We start from the raw sequence: 14,256 nt of genomic DNA on the forward strand, positions 1-14,256 counted from the left end.
TATTTAAAGTGAATGTGGTTGTCTCTAATGCCTAACCCATAAACTATCGTGGTAATTCGATAAGAGACATCATGGTATGCATCATATCCAATAGGGTGCAGTTATGATGTTCGGACACACCATCACACTATGGTGTTCCAGGCTGTATTAGTTGTGAAACAATTTCCACAATGTCTTAATTCTGTGCCAAGATCGTAATTCAGATATTCATCTCTATGATCATATCATAGATATTTTATCCTCTTGTCACGATGATCTTCAACTTCACCCTGAAATTACTTGAACCTTTCAATAATTCAAACTCATGATTCATCAAGTAAATATACTCAGCATCTGCTCAAATCATCTGTGAAGTAAGAATATAACGATATCCACTACATGGCTCAGCACTCATTGGACTGCACACATCAAGATGTATTACTTCCAACAAGTTGCTTTCTTGTTCCATCTTACTGAAAACGAGGCCTTTCAGTCATCTTGCTCATGTGGTATGATTTGCATGTCTCAAGTGATTCAAAATCAAGCGAGTCCAAAGATCCATCAACATGGAGCTTCTTCATGCGTTTTATACCATTGTGACTAAAATTGCAGTGCCACAAGTATGTGGTACTATCATTACTATCTTATATCTTTTGGCATGAACATGTGTATCACTACTATCGGGATTCAATAAACCATTCATTTTAGGTGTAAGACCATTGAAGGTATTATTCAAATAAACAGAGTAACCATTATTCTCCTTAGATGAATAACTGCATTGCGATGAACATAATCTAATCATGTCCATGCTCAACGCAAACACCAAATAACAATTATTTAGGTTTAACACCAACCCCGATGGTAGACGGAGCGTGCGATGTTTGATCACATCAACCTTGGAAACTCTTCCAACACCTATCGTCGTCTCACCTTTGGCTAGTCTCCGTTTATTCTGTAGCCTTTTATTTCGAGTTACTAACACTTAGCAACCGAACTGGTATCTAATACCCTGCCGCTACTAGGAGTACTAGTAAAGTACACATTTAATATATGTCCAATACATACTTCTGTCAACCTTGTCAGCCTTCTCATCTACCAAGTTTCTAGGGTGGTTCTGCTTCAGTGACCGTTCCCCTTATTACAGAAGCACTTAGTCTCAGGCTTGGGTTCATCTTTGGGTTTCTTCACTAGAGCAGCAACTGATTTGTTGTTTCATGAAGTATCCCTTTCTTTCCCTTGCCCTTCTCGAAACTAGTGGTTTTACTAACCATCAACAATTGATGCTCCCTTTTGATTTCTACTTTCGCGGTGTCGCGAATAACTCAAGGATCATATCTATCCCTGATATGTTATAGTTCATCACGAAGCTCCAGTAGCTTGGTGATAGTGACTTTGGAGAACCATCACTATCTCATCTGGAAGATTAACTCCCACTCGATTCAAGCGATTGTTGTACTCATACAATCTGAGCACATGCTCAATGGTTGAGCTTTTCTCCTTAGTTTGCAGGCTTAAGAAACTTGTCAAAGGTCTCATACCTCTTGACGTGGGCACTAGCCTGAAATCCCAATTTCAGTCCTTGGAACATCTCATATGTTCTGCGATGTTTCAAAAACATCTTTGGTGCCTCAATTCTAAACCATTTAGCATTACGCACTGAACTACCATGTAGTCATCAAAACGTGTATGTCAGATGTTCGCAACATCCACAACCAACATTCGCGGGTCAGCTCACTGAGTGGTGCATTAAGGACACAATCCTTCTGTGCAGCAATGAGGACAATCCTCTGTTTACGGATCTAGTCCGCATAATTGCTACTATCAACTAAATTTACTCTAGGAACATATCTAAAACAGTAGAACTAAAGCGTGAGCTATGGTATAATTTGCAAAGTCCTTTTGACTATGTTCATGATAATTGAGTTCATCTGATTATTTCATGAACTCCCACTCAGATAGACATCCCTCTAGTCATCTAAGTGATACATGATCCGAATTGACTAGGCCGTGTCCGATCATCACGTGAGACGGACTAGTCATCATCGGTGAACATCTCATGTTGATCGCATCTTCTATACGACTCATGTTTGACCTTTCAGTCCTCCGTGTTCCGAGGCCATGTCTGTACATGCTAGGCTCGTCAAGTTAACCTAAGTGTTTCACATGTGTTCCGAGGCCATGTCTGTACATGCTAGGCTCGTCAATACCCGTTGTATTCGAACGTAAGAATCTATCACACCCGATCATCACGTGGTGCTTCGAAATGACGAACCTTCGCAACGGTGCACAGTTAGGGAGAACACTTTTCTTGAAATTTTAGTGAGGGATCATATTATTTAAGCTACCATCGTTCTAAGCAAATAAGATGTAAAAACATGATAAACATCACATGCAATCAAATAGTGACATGATATGGCCATCATCACTTTGCTCCTTTTGATCTCCATCTTCGGGGCTCCATGATCATCATTGTCACCGGCATGACACCATGATCTCCATCATCGTGTCTTCATGAAGTTGTCTCGCCAACTATTACTTCTACTACAGCTAACGGTTAGCAATAAAGTAAAGTAATTACATGACGTTTATGTTGACACGCATGTCATAAATAAATTAAGACAACTCCTATGGCTCCTGCCGGTTGTCATACTCATCGACATGCAAGTCGTGATTCCTATTACAAGAACATGATCATCTCATACATCACATATATCATTCATCACATCCTTTGGCCACATCACATCACAAAACACTTGCTGCAAAAACAAGTTAGACGTCCTCTAATTGTTGTTGCAAGTTTTTTACGTGGCTGCTATAGGTTGCTGGCAAGAACGTTTCTTACCTACACCAAAACCACAACGTGAATTGCCAATTTCTATTTACCCTTCATAAGGACCCTGTTCATCAAATCCGATCCGACTAAAGTGGGAGAGACAAACACCCGCCAGCCACCTTATGCAACTAGTGCATGTCAGTCGGTGGAACCGGTCTCACGTAAGCGTACGTGTAAGGTTGGTCCGGGCCGCTTCATCCCGCAATGCCGCCGAATCAAGATAAGACTAGTAACGGCAAGTAAATTGACAAAATCAACGCCCACAACTACTTTGTGTTCTACTCGTGCATAGAAACTACGCATAGACCTAGCTCATGATGCCACTGTTGGGGATCGTAGCAGAAATTCAAAATTTTCTACGCATCACCAAGATCAATCTATGGAGTAATCTAGCAACGAGGGGAAGGAGAGTGCATCTACATACCCTTGTAGATCGCTAAGCGGAAGCGTTCAAGTGAACAGGGTTGATGGAGTCATACTCGCCGTGATCCAAATCACCGATGATCCTAGTGCCTAACGGACGACACCTCCGCGTTCAACACACATGCAGCCCGGTGACGTCTCCCATGCCTTGATCCAGCAAGGAGAGAGGGAGAGGTTGGGGAACACTCCGTCCAGCAGCAGCACGACGGCGTGGTGGTGGTGGAGGAGCGTGGTACTCCAGCAGGGCTTCGCCAAGCACCGCAAGAGACGAGGAGGGAGAGGGGTAGGGCTGCGCCAAGAAGGAGATGTTCTCATGTGTATGGAAGCCCAAAAACCCCACTATATATAGGGGAAAGGGAGGGGCTGCGCCCCCACCTAGGTTTCCACCCCTAGGGGTGGCGGCCAGCCCTAGATCCCATCTAGGGGGGCGGCCAAAGGGGGAGAGAGGGGGGGCGCACCACTAGGTGGGCCTTAGGCCCATCTGAGCCTAGGGTTTCCCCCTTTTCCCTTCTCTCTTCGCCTTGGGCCCTGGTGGGGGGCACACCAGCCCACCTGGGGCTGGTCCCCTCTCACACTTGGCCCACGCAGCCCTCTGGGGAAGGTAGCCCCACCTGGTGGACCCCCGGGACCCTCCCGGTGGTCCCGGTACATTACCGATAGCACCCGAAACTTTTCCGGTGACTAAAACATGACTTCCCATATATAAATCTTTACCTCCGGACCATTCCGGAACTCCTCGTGATGTACGGGATCTCATCCGGGACTCCGAACAACATTCGGTAACCACGTATATCTATTCCCTATAACCCTAGCGTCATCGAACCTTAAGTGTGTAGACCCTACGGGTTCGGGAACCATGCAGACATGACCGAGACACCTCTCCGGCCAATAACCAACAGCGGGATCTGGATACCCATGTTGGCTCCCACATGTTCCATGATGATCTCATCGGATGAACCACGATATCGAGGATTCAATCAATCCCGTATTCAATTCCCTTTGTCTAGCGGTATTGTACTTGCCCGAGATTCGATCGTCGGTATCCGATACCTTGTTCAATCTCGTTACCGGCAATTCTCTTTACTCGTTCCGTAACACATCATCCCGTGATCAACTCCTTGGTCACATTGCGCATATGATGATGTCCTACCGAGTGGGCCCAAAGATACCTCTCCGTCACACGGAGTGACAAATCCCAGTCTCGATTCGTGCCAACCCAACAGACACTTTCGGAGATACCCGTAGTGTACCTTTATAGCCACCCAGTTACGTTGTGACGTTTGGCACACCCAAAGCATTCCTACGGTATCTGGGAGTTGCACAATCTCATGGTCTATGGAAATGATACTTGACATTAGAAAAGCTTTAGTACGAACTACACAATCTTTGTGCTAGGCTTAGGATTGGGTCTTGTCCATCACATGATTCTCCTAATGATGTGATCCCGTTATCAACGACATCCAATGTCCATGGTCAGGAAACCATAACCATCATTGATCAATGAGCTAGTCAACTAGAGGCTTACTAGGGACATGGTGTTGTCTATGTATCCACACATGTATCTGAGTTTCCTATCAATACAATTATAGCATGGATAATAAACGATTATCATGAACAAGGAAATAACCAATTTATTATTGCCTCTAAGGCATATTTCCAACAATAATGCAATCTCATGTCATAATCCTTGATGAGCTCCAACCATCTTCTTTGCCTGAGATTCAACTCCTTCTGCGTGAAGATGTACTTCAAACTCTTGTGATCTGTGTACACCGCACAATGGTTTCCAATGAGAAAATGTCTCCAAGTCTTCAATGCATGCACTACGGCTGCTAACTCCAAATCATGTGTAGCATAATTCAACTCATGGGGCTTAAGATTTCATGAAGCGTACGAAACAACTCTTCCCTCCTGCATAACACTGCTCCAAGTCCTCGACGTGAAGCGTCGCAATACACCTCATAATCCTTGCGCCGATCTGGCAGAATCAACATCGGCGAGGTAACCAAACGTTTCTTCAACTCCTGGAAACTGGCCTCACATTCCTCAGTCCAATTGAACTTGGTATCCTTCTTCAACAACTCCATCATAGGTTTTGCAATCGTCGAGAAATTTTCAATGAATCTCCGGTAGTATCCTGCGAGTCCAAGAAAACTCCGGATCTCTCCAACTGTTGTTGGAGCTTCCCAATTTGTCACAGTGAAAACTTTGGTGGGATCTACTGCTATTCCTTCTCCGGATATAACATGTCCGAGGAATCCAACTTCCTTCAACAAAAACTCACATTTGCTGAACATGGTGTATAACTGATGTTCTCTGAGCTTACCAAGTACCAAACGCAAATGTTCTTTATGTTCTTCTTCATTCTTCGAGTAAACCAAAATATCATCAATGAATACTATGATGAACTTATCCAAAAACTCCATAAACACTTTGTCCACCATGTTCATAAAATAAGCAGGTGCGTTAGTCAGATGAAATGACATAACAGTATACTCATACAGCCCATACCTTGTGGTAAAAGCTGTCTTAGGTATGTCCTGCTCTCGAATCTTCAACTGGTGGTATCCTGATCGCAAATTGATCTTGGAAAATACCTTAGCTCCTTGCAATTGGTCAAACAAACAATTGATCATCGGAAGTGGGTACTTATTCTTGATCGTCACTTCATTCAATCCTCGATAATCAACAACCATCCTTAACGATCCATCCTTCTTTTCCACTAGAAGTACTGGTGATCCCCAAGGTGACGAACTTGGGTGAATATATCCCTTATCCAGTAACTCCTTAATCTGCTTCTTTATCTCCTCCAAATCCTTTGCAGGCATTCTATACGGTCTCTTAGATATTGGTCCTGTGCCTGGCAAAAACTCAATCAAAAACTCAATGTCTCTATCCGGTGGCATGCCGGGCAATTCTTCTGGAATACATCCGGAAAATCCTTTACCACTGGTACTTCCTCCTGTACAACTCCTGTTAGGGAATTTACTTGTGTCCTCTTCAGCTCATGCCATGACACATACTTGATCCTTCTTCCTTCTGGGGTGGTAAGCAAAATCGACTTACTAGCGCAATCGATGTTTCCTCCATACATCGATAGCCAATCCATACCCAGAATTACTTCCAAACCTTGCGATTCCAAAATGATTAAATCCGGGGGAAACACATGCCTACCTATACTCAATGGCACTTGAAAACATCCTTTACTGGCCATATACTCCGCTCCTGGTGAGCTTACTAACATAGGTGTTCTAAGAACCTTGGTAGGAAGTTTATACTTATCCACGAATCCCCTTGATATGTATGAACGCGATGCACCAGTATCAAAAAGAACGATTGCAGTAAATGACTTAACCAAAAACTTACCTATTACTGCACCTGGCTGGGCTTCAACCTCCTCCACGTTAACGTGGTTCACCTATCCCCTGTTGAAGGGGTTCGGCTTCTTCCCAGAGCTTCCATTGCCATTTCCATTCTGGGTTTTAGGAAATTCATTGGCATAATGTCCGGTCTTCTGACACTTATAACAAGTGACTTGGCTCAGGTCTCTCTTGGCTGGGGTTGATGGGTTGGTACGATTCTGACCGTTGCTTCCCCCATTCCCATTACCGTTCTTGGGGCCATTATGATTATGCGAACTTCATCCTCCATGGGTATGCTGAAAATGTCCTCCCGATTTCGGGGTAAAATGTGGCTTCTGCTGAGCTCCTGAATTGTACTTCCCTTGTCCATACTTCCTCTTGCGGTTCTCATTCTGCTGCTGCTTCCCTTCAATCATAAGAGCACGATCTACCAGTTCCTGGTAGTTGTGGAAAGTTGCTACCATCAACTGCATGCTCAACTCATCATTCAGTCCTTCGAGAAACTTCTCCTACTTAGCTGCATCCGTAGCAACGTCATCCGGGGTATAACGTGCTAACTTACTAAAGTCATCCACGTATTGGCCAACTGTCCGTCCTGTTTGGCGCAAGTTGCGAAACTCATGCTTCTTCATGGCCATAGCTCCTGCTGAAACATGGGCTGTACGGAAAGCCTGCTGAAATTGGTCCCATGTCACTATGGCTATAGGGTAGGTGACAGTGTAATTCTCCCACCATGATGCTGCTGGTCCATCCAACTGGTGTGCGGCAAAACGCACCTTCTCAGCGTCAGTACATCCTGTAGTGGTTAACTCCCTTCCAATCTTGCGGAGCCAATCATCTGCTACTATAGGCTCGGTGCTACTGGAGAACACCGGCAGATTCAGTCTAAGGAAACGGGTTAAGTGATCAACAGGTGGTGGTGGATTGTTGTTGTTGTTGTTGTTCCCCTGATTCTGATTCTCGACTAGCAACTGCATCAATGCATTCTGCTGCTGGATCAACTGAGTGAGCTCTGGTGGAAAGGCAAATCCATTTTCACGTCTCGGAGGCATCTGATGGGTTTAGAGGGGAAAGATTAGAATAGAATGAGGTCTAACGAGAAAGCACTACCCATATGCACATGAGACAAACACAAACATTTCACTCAATCAATCAAACAAGGGTATACAATTGGTCTAACTATCGCAAAAGTGCTTGGACTACTCTATTTACATGGTGGAATACTACTACTGATGTTGTGGTCTACTAGAAATATTCTTCGGTTGCAGACTCCATGATATCTGCTCCAGCTTCGTCTTCAAAGTCATCATCACTCAGGTCAGAGCCGGTGTTGTCGATGATGATGATGTAGTCTTCCGGGTGAATCTCCTTGGGTTCTTCGTCTTCTTCTACTGGTGTGGGGTCTCCCATGAATATTCTGATCTTCTTAATCAGGTCGTCATTCTTCTCCACTAGTACGATGATTTCCTCCTCATAATCTTCACGTGTAGCCTTGAGTTCTTCCTCCAGTTCCGTGATTCTTGTCATCGCCTTCTTCAGATCTATCATGTCTGCGCACATCTGGTTCTCCCGACGTCGAATGTGCTGGTTTAACTCCTGGATAAAAGCTGCGATTGATCTATCCTTCTTGGTGCCGATCATTTCCCAGTGCTCATCTCAGTGCCCACAAATCTGGTAGATAGTATCATTGAGATGATTGCGGTAAACTTCTCCAATACGTCCTATGGTGATGTGGGCTGCCATGCTCTTTCCTAGACTCCAGGTTGGTGCATCAATGGAAAACTCTATGGGCTCGGTGATTGGTGCGAACGTCCTTCCTAGAACTTGAACTTGAATCATCCAGCGCTCCTCCTCGGGTAAAGTGGCGTTGTAGGTCCAGGAGAATCTTGGTACTCCGATGTTCAGGTACTTAGTGACTTCCTTCAGGTGGCGTCCAAAGGGTCTATCTTCATCCGGTTGCATGAACTTGTTCCTTGCATCCGCCATCCTAAAAGAGTAGAAAAGATGAGGAGTTAGAAATGAGAAGAGTGAGTAGTGATCTAGGGCTTTAACTTAGTGGTTGTGTCCTACAGTCAGCGTGTGCTCTGATACCATCTTGTAGCGACCAGACCTCAAACAGTCTGATCTCTGTGCTTCAGTGTCATCCCAGGATCAGTAATGCTGACACGCACAGTACTTGAAGGATTTATAATAGAGTAGCAATCACACACTTATTACAACGAGTGCCTCAAAAGAGAACTTATTACAAATAATATGGCTTAAGGCCATCTAATAATGATAACAGCTGAAGGCTTGGAAGATAAGTGAGTCCATCAACTCCAACGGCATCACTGAGTATAGAACCACGGCCTAAAGGCACCTTACTCGTCGTCTGAAAAGTCTGCAACATGAACGTTGCAGCCCGAAAACGGGTCAGCACATGGAATATGTTGGCAATGTAACACATAGAGAGTAATGAACAGAAATAGGCTATACTACATGCATATATGGCTGGTGGAAAGCTCTATGGTTACAATTTTGCGTAAAGCCAAATTTTCCCTACTGCAAAGGAATAAATTTTATTTAACTATCATGGTAGTTGTTAAACATTGAGAGCGTAGACACCCTCTCAATCCCAATTAAACATCATCATTAAAACCCAACAAAATTAATTAAAGTCACATGATGAGATTCACATGATAATCCAAGTACTAGATACTCAAGACGTCCATAACCGGGGACACGGCTAACCATGATTAGTTTATACACTCTGCAGAGGTTTGCGCACTTTTCCCCACAAGAATCCATCTCCTCCGTTGGGAATCTTGCACTACATGGTATTTGAGAAACGGGTGACCGAGACATAGTCTTTCAGAAGCGCTAGCACCTTACGATCGGGTAGACCGTTACACATACTTTCCCCTACATCTGCTAGTCTACCACTGTAAGAGTTCACACAACTTAATCAACTATGCTAGAGCCCATAGTATCTTGTGGCTGCACACAGAAGTTTCTAGTATTAAATAATCTCATGATCCCTTTGAGCTTGGGTGGCGGTCCATAAAGAAAAACAGGCAATCATTGGAATACCCAAGTGCGTCAATCCACCCAGATGTGTATTAAAGTTGCCACCTTAAATAAACCATTAATTAACAATCTCACATCTGTCATGGATACACTCACCCAATCCACGTCTACGAGCATAGGATGCCAATATAAGCAAACATAGAAGTAACTCCCAAGGGTTTGATAATAAAACAGGTAATAGGTACTACCTCATCTACTTTCCCAAAACCCACAATTTAATTTGATCCTAATCATGCAATCTTTGAGGATTGATCTAATGCAATACAACTGGGTAGTAAGAGGTATGATCGAAGTGTTACTTGCCTTGCTAATGATCCTTGAAACCTAGAGATTCGAAGTAGCAAGCGGCGCACTCTAGGTACTCTATCGCAAACAAACAAGCACACAATAGGCACTCATCTAAAGCACAGGTAAAACTCGAATAAGATATCTAACCAGAAAGTTCAACTTAAGAACTTCGGTTTGCAAAAAGAAACAAATCGAACAAAACAACGAAAATCAAACAGCGAAAGAAACAAGCTTCATTTATTAATCTGGATCTAAGTCAAATTTTACAGAAGCAAAAACTTGTTTAAGTTGGTTAAACAGAAAGAGGGTTTCGAGACGAAACTTTAGGCGCTTGAATCGCCTGATTCCGATAAACGAGCGAAAACTTAAACTAAAACGAAAATTGGATCAGAAATCGCGATCAGAAATAATCACGGAAAATCCGAGAAAAAGAAAAAACGACGAACAGGCTAACGAACGAACGTTCGCTGTCTGTGGCTAAACGACGAAAACCGTTCATTAAAACGAACGTACGGACGAACGTCCGCTAAATAAACTAAACCGGAAAAAACAAACCGCTCTAAATAAAGAAAACGACTGCGGTTTTTTTAAAAAAACCGGGCGGTTGACCGGTGAAGACCGGCGGCGGCGGCGACGCGTGGCGCGAGCGGCGGCGGCGGCTAGGGTTAGGGCGGGGCTGGGAGGCTCGGGGCTGGGCTCCCCCGGCTTATAAAGGCCGGCCGGGCTAGAGTCCGGGTCGGGATGGCCCAGCTAGGTCGGTTCGTTTTTTTAAAATAGTTTCGCGCAGAAAAACAAATAAAAGAAATACTAGACTGAGTACAAAAATCCCGAAATAAATTTTCCCCGACTTCTAAAATAAAGCCGGAGAAGGTGAACATTTATTTGGGGCCTAAGTGCAATTTTGAAAAACGCGTATTTTTCCTAAATTCAAATAAAACTGCGAAAAACTCCAAAAATAAAATCTTAGTTGATTTTTTTATTGAATCCTCAATATTCCTTTAATTTGGGAAAGTCATTTTATCCTCTCTCACTTATTTTTATAATTGGAATTATTGAAGATAAAATAATTAAATCAAATGATCCTATTTTCAAAATTTGAGAAAACCCCAAATATGAAAATAACGAAATCCCCAACTCTCTCCATGGGTCCTTGAGTTGCGTAGGATTTCTAGGATCAAGCCAAAATGCAAATAAAATATGATATGCAATGATGATCTATGTATAACATTCCAAATTGAAAATTTGGGATGTTACACCTCCTGCCGTCCTGCTGGACTTGGTCTTATTGCACCGATATGGAAACTTTTGCCTAATGCCTCGGGACTCCTCCCCTACGCTTGCCTCTTTAGCACAAAATAGGAAACGAGGACACTGCGCGCTTGTGCCCACCTGGCTCCATTCGTCATGGCTTGCGTCACAGAAACCTCGCGAGATGTCCCTTGCCTTGATCTCTCCGCCCCTCGCGAGCCAGCCTGGTGAGGCCGCCCCTGAGGAGGTCTTGCGTCGTCCACCTCGCGAGGGTCTTGATTGTTTTCCAGTGAATATGGGCCGTACAGGGCTGCTGGTGGAGCCACGCCGCGGGCCACAGGCAGGCAAGTCTGGGGACCCTCGTTCCGAGAACGCCGATAGTAGCCCCTAGGCCCAAGGCGCGCTCGGGCTTGGCTTCGAGGCGAAGCCAAAGGGCAAGTGCGGAGCACCATGGGTCCGAACAGCCTCGGCCACGCTTGACGCGTGGCGATTGATTGGACGTGGGCGTCTCCGCTTCCCCAGGCCGCCTCGGCAACTGCCCGACTTGATGAGTCCTCGCTGCATGCAGAAAAAGATCATTATTACCTTAGATCATGGAGGCCAGTGGTTGGCCTCCCCTTGGATATAAATGGGAAGGGGAGCGGAGCCCCCGTCACCCATCCCTCCCTTTGCTTCTCCTGCTCCTTCTTCTTCCTCGCTTCACTACCGGCAGCGACACCCATGGCGCCTACGAAGAGGCTCTCGGCTGCAGAGAAGGGGAAGGCTCGTTAGGAGGGGCCTAGCTCACCGCCGCCCAAGAGGGGGCGGCCATCCTCACAAGCACGCCATGACCCCCGTCACGGCCCCTCGTGGTCGCGGTGGCGCCTCTTCGCGTGGTGGTGGTTGCCCGAGTCGTGGTAGCCCCGTCGATGAAGGGAGGCGCGCCGCGTCTGTGCTTCAACTCGGCGGAATTGCTGCCAGAGTTCGTCATGTGGTCGAAGAACCCGACTGGTACTTGGCTTGAGCTCCTGCGCTTATTTGCCGGTGAGCTGCTGGACACTGGTCCAAGCGGTCTCTGGCTGCAGGCAGACGGCTGCTGCAGCAAGGCTTCATGGGTCGCGGTCGAGGTCTCCGCCGCAGGCAACGTAATCCTGGCCTGCGGCTGGCAGACGTTTGCCTGCGCACGCGGCCTGGGCCAGCAGTGTTCCCTCCACTTGAAGTATGATGGCAACGTGACCCTCTATGTGAGGGTGTTCGGGGAAGATGGCCACGGCGTCGGGTGTTGCCCCGAGGACAACGACGGCGGTGAGGTGCTCGGCCTTGGTGACGACCGCGATGAGAGTGAAGGCGGGCTCGCCCTTGGCGCCGGCTATGGCTCGTCCAGCTATGGCGACTCTTCTTCCGGCGACAGCTCTAGTAGCGGCGGCTACGACCAGCCGTCGCGCCCGCTCCGAAGGTGGCAGCAGGTCGTCTCATCACCGCGCTTCAGAGAAGCGCGAGGAGGGGTCTGGCTGAGCTCAGGAGAGCGCCACGGGCCCGTCCTCGCGACCTACCGTGGGAGCATGTTACGCTTTTGTTTCGTTCTTCCTTTCCTTCCCGCATTAAGAGAGAGAGAGAAGTATGGGGCCCCGCTGGGGCGTGCAAAAATTATGATTTCTAAGTGGCTATGCTATGTTTATTATTCTTGTGTCGTGTTGCAGCGTCATGTTCTATGTATGCTTGTAGGAATAACTTAGCTTGATGCGCATGAAGTAGTTTCCGCCTCATGAGACGTGCGTTCCGCAATGCCTGGCGAGGCGTCCTGTGCTCGGAAGGCGCCTGAGAACTGCAAAAATTTGCTAGGGAATTCTTATCCTTCCGAATCCTGGTCGTATGCACTACCGGTCATGACCTAGTGCTTCGTATCACGGTACCCGGGGGGAACAGATTGAGTTGGGTGTGCCAGCTTGCGAACTCGAGCGAGGGTGCCTTGTGAAAAACAGGAAAATGAAAATGCTCATGAGGGCGCCTGTCCAGCCCCCTCACGAGGCATGCGAGGGAGAGCACGGGTCAAAAAAATGAGGAACGGAGAGCAGAAAGGAGGCAAAGGGCAATGGAACCAGGCTAGCAAGGAACACCAGAAAGCAAATTCTCGCTAAAAAATGGGCAAGCCAACTACGGAAAGAAAATGAAAAGCCGCGTCCGGCACCTAGTCTAGTCTTCTTGTCTTCTCACCAATGCAGAGCTAAGTGCTGCCACTAAGATGTGGGAGGGTGCCCCCGAGGCCTAAGGGCGGCACTCCTGAGACTTCGGGGCATGTACAGCCCCACTCATTATTACGTGAGAGTGTCACGAGAGGAGATCTTCACAGGCACTGGGCCTTGCTTCACAGGCACCGGGCCTTGCTTCATGGGTAGAACTTCCGGAGGTGCTGGATGTTTTAGGCGTTCTGGATGGGGATCCCGCCCTGCGTCTCCAGGCATGCGGCACCAGGCCTGGAGATGTGGGCGACCCGAAACAGGCCCTCCCACATGGGTGAGAGCCTGTGCAGCCCTTCCCTGGAGAGCACCCGCCTCAGGACAAGATCACCCACCTCGAGCGTCCTAGAGCGGACGCTGCGGCAGTGGTACCGCCGCAGCGCCTGCTGGTACCTCACAGCTCGGAGCAAGGCTTCACGGCGGCGTTCAGCACGAGGTCCATCCCCCGCATGGCATACTGCTGTGTTTCATCAAACGCCAGGACCCGCGCGGAGTGATGCCTGACCTCATGTGGGAGAACCGCTTCTGCTTCGTAGACGAGGAAGTACAGGGTCTCGCCTGTGGGCCTGGTGGCGGTGGTGCAGATGGACAACAACACAAACTGGAGCTCGTCGTGCCAGCCCCTGCCGTAGGCCTCGAGCTTCTTCTTGAAGGTCCTGGTCTTGAGACCCCTCAGGACTTCCGCATTGGCGCGTTCGGCCTGGCTGTTGCTCCTGGGGTGCGGCACGGAGGCGTAGCATATCTGCATCCCAAGGTTAGCACAATATGTTTTGAAGAGATTGCTAGTGAACTGTGAGCCGTTGTCGGTGATGATGCGATTAGGGACCCCAAATCGGCTTAC

Source organism: Triticum urartu, chromosome 3 (genome assembly GCF_003073215.2).
Source record: "Triticum urartu cultivar G1812 chromosome 3, Tu2.1, whole genome shotgun sequence".
NCBI lineage: Eukaryota > Viridiplantae > Streptophyta > Magnoliopsida > Poales > Poaceae > Triticum > Triticum urartu.